This window comes from Schistocerca gregaria, chromosome 4 (assembly GCF_023897955.1).
Source record: "Schistocerca gregaria isolate iqSchGreg1 chromosome 4, iqSchGreg1.2, whole genome shotgun sequence".
Classification (NCBI taxonomy): domain Eukaryota; kingdom Metazoa; phylum Arthropoda; class Insecta; order Orthoptera; family Acrididae; genus Schistocerca; species Schistocerca gregaria.
This window is the reverse complement of record NC_064923.1, coordinates 62,645,246-62,648,703: the sequence shown is the minus strand read 5'-3', so window position 1 is coordinate 62,648,703 and position 3,458 is coordinate 62,645,246.

Below are 3,458 nucleotides of genomic sequence, written 5' to 3'. Positions count from 1 at the left end.
GGACCTGCAAATGGAATATTGTGCACGCAGTAACGGCACAGTTTTTGGAAATTTAGAAAACGGTAAAATGACGGATGTTTCAAACAAAGATGGAGTTTTGCCGTTTGTTTCGGTCACGTTTTTATGTATTAACTACTGAATACATTAAAATTAAAACATTAGCCCCCATCTTCTAGTGGACACGCTGGAGGACTAATCCAGCCAGATTTCCGAAAGACATCTTTATTAGTGCGCCCACAACCCTTTCTGTTAGCTTGAAATACAGTGTATTTCAAAAATTGCAACAATCACATATATGGACCCTGAATTAGCAACAAGGTGGGAGTAGGTCACATGTGGTAAAAAATTTTAGCACTGTTCATTCTATACACCTAAAGCTGGAGCGGACTGTTCAAGCTGTGGCCCGTTTAGAGACACGGTTCTTTCAGCGAAAAATGGGGCAGAGGGAATCGCAGTAGGGAATATCAAGGAGCGAATTTACAGTTTTACTATTTACCTTACAGACAAGGCGAATCTCCCAAAACTTTTTGGCCAGAACGGATAAGGTGTGGGCGACGGGTAGAAATAATTGTAATTTAATTCCGCTGCAATATGTTCTAGATTATATCATAAAGTAAATTGTTGATGGTGTGCAGCAACCAACCACAAGTTGCTTTAGGTTACTTTGTTCAAAAGGCACCATTACCGGTTTCTAATTTCTCCTAATTCTGCGCCAGACGGCTTTTATATTCTTCATGGAAACAAATTACACATTGGCTTCCCGTGAATTGCTCTAGGATAAACAATAATTCACGATTTCAAACGTGTAACCAGAACGGCTGCGTTACATATTTGTGTTAGAATGCAACAAATGTAAATGTCTATTGGGCGAATTTGTTTTTGCAGTCTTCTAGCAATGGAATACATTCTCAAGGTTTTTTGTATTTTCAGTCACATGCGTTGCTCTACATTGTGAACCACCTTCGTTCGGTCCCAAATCGAATTCACAGTGTGCAACACGTGTTTTGATCTCGTATGTTTGGAAATAAAATAATGTGGTGTACATTAAAGATTCAATTTTGTGATCGAACGGGAGTGGTATACAATGCAGTGCTGTGTTTGTGACTATGAAAATACAAGCAGCCTTAATTTAACCCATTGCAAGAGAACTCAAAAAAACAAATTCGCCGGACCGAAATTTCACGTAAACTGCATTCCATCGCATATATGTTGCGCAGCCCTTTTGGTTACAATTTTGTAATAGCGAATTATTGTTTATTCTAGGGCAACTCACTGGAAATTCATATATAATTTGTTTTGGTGAAAGCACGAAAAAACCGACTGATGATGAATTACGAAAAATTAGAAATTGGTAACGGTGCTTCTTGAGTAAAGTAACATAGAATCATTTTGAGGCTGGTTGCTGCACACCATGAGCAGTTTATTTCAAATAACAACCACGGTCTCCCACTATGTCTTTATTTTACAAAATTGCAATATCATGAAGGACTAATCCAACTGCTGTATTTGATTATGGTTTCACAGAGTAAATTGGATAATTTTCCTTACTCAAAATGCTGTCGATGATGAAATTGATTCGATATACATTACCTGATCAAAATGAAGCACCCACTAGGCACGGTCAGATGTTAAAGCAATTTCGCACTCATTGCCCAGCGTTGGACTGCAATGGTAACGTGGGGTCAGGCATGCTCATCATCAAGTTTCCAGTCCACTACGTGTGTCGTCATCAGGCTATGACTGTCAATGGACGATCGCGTTCTTGTGCACCAATTACGTCATAACTCCTTCACATCTGCTCCTCCCGTCTCATAATAAGTAATGGACTCCCTACTGCTTTCTGTGTCATCCTAGCCATTAATGCCGTATATCAACAGCAGCTGCTGGACTAGGGTGTTACTGTTCATTGCCCAGGTTGCAGTTAACACTGCAATAGAAATGGCTGCGTGTCGATGGTACCGTGGTCTTAAAGCATTGACTGCCGATGAACACAGCAGCAGTGTGTTGAGCTATGGAGCGCGGGTTTGCACTAACTTGACTACCATCGTCCCCGATTATGGGGGAGACCTGGTTAGAGTTCTCATTCTCCAAAGTCTTCGGAGAGGCACCATGAGGTTATTTCTTCCCCTCGTTGTGTGAGGAGGCATCATGTGCGAGTTGAGGTAACGGTTGGTAATAGTTAAGAGAACCGTGATGACGTAAGTGCTCGTCATGGGCATCCTGTGTCCGCCTGTGCCACGTCTTATGCTACAGCATCGTGTTGGCATTTTGTACAGGGCAGTGTTCTTCCAAACATGGTACGTGTCTCTATAACAGTCTGCGTGGGCAGCAAGATCCTCAGATCTGTCCACCGGCAGATCATGTGTGTGGCCAGCTTAGACGTTACTACGTCACATTGCCATTACCCACGCCATCAACGGGCACTTGCAAAAGCTAGGACCCTTCTTAACCGAATCGGTGTATTTATGAAGACCAGAGTGCACTTAACTTCATACAGATTAGTGTACTCACACTGCCATTTCTTTGTAAATTTGGTAGTACTTTTAACAACCGAAATATCATCTCACACCACTCAGGCAGTAGAATTTGATATAATTTCTTTCTCCACTTCTGGGTGCTTAATTTTTCGTGTAGAATTTGGTTCAGTACTGATTAATGTCGGTAAAATACACTTAGGTTGCTGCATATTCCATAGGCCTAAGACTTGAGAAAGATATTTGTTATTTACGTAGGGTAACTTTAAGTACTTGTGACTATCAGTTAGAGTCGACATAAAAAAAAATGTCGAATGTCAAATTTACCCAGCCCGTTTACCATCTTCTTCGTCCATTATCATCCGGTATCTTTGTCGGAAATAGACCGTGGTGTAGTGTGCATCTAGGTTTCTTAGTCTGCGTACCCCCTTCCCCACCTTTTGGATGGTGAGGCCATATGGCTATATGGATAAAAGATGTGTTATATTTAGGAGTATGACACAGTCTATTACATCAGAGACCAACCGCTACCGAGGCATCTTCGTATTCTTGGATCACTGCAGACATTTCGTCTCACTGCTAAATAGGATGATACCATCTTTAAAGAACAGGTGGTTAATAAGTTTTCCATGTTCATACCTTTCATTCACTAGGACAGACACTTCAATACGACCTTCAAAAGCAAAGATTAATAACTTTGGAGAGGTTTGCAACGGAAACCTGTGCAGTAATCCAGACTTCCGTTGTGTTCATGTGCAGAGTGGTATTCTCGTAAATGTAGCGTATTAATTTGATCTATTTATAGTCAGTGTTGGCTCCGTAAAGTCTACATTTCGATCATTTCAAATTCCTGGTAGTCCATGAAATCGATGTGACGTGCTACTATATACTCGGTACATAGCAGATTATTAAATACAAAGTTGTTATAGGTGACAAGCGTTTTCACAGTTTACTGTAGCTACATTATTTGACATATTGTCACAG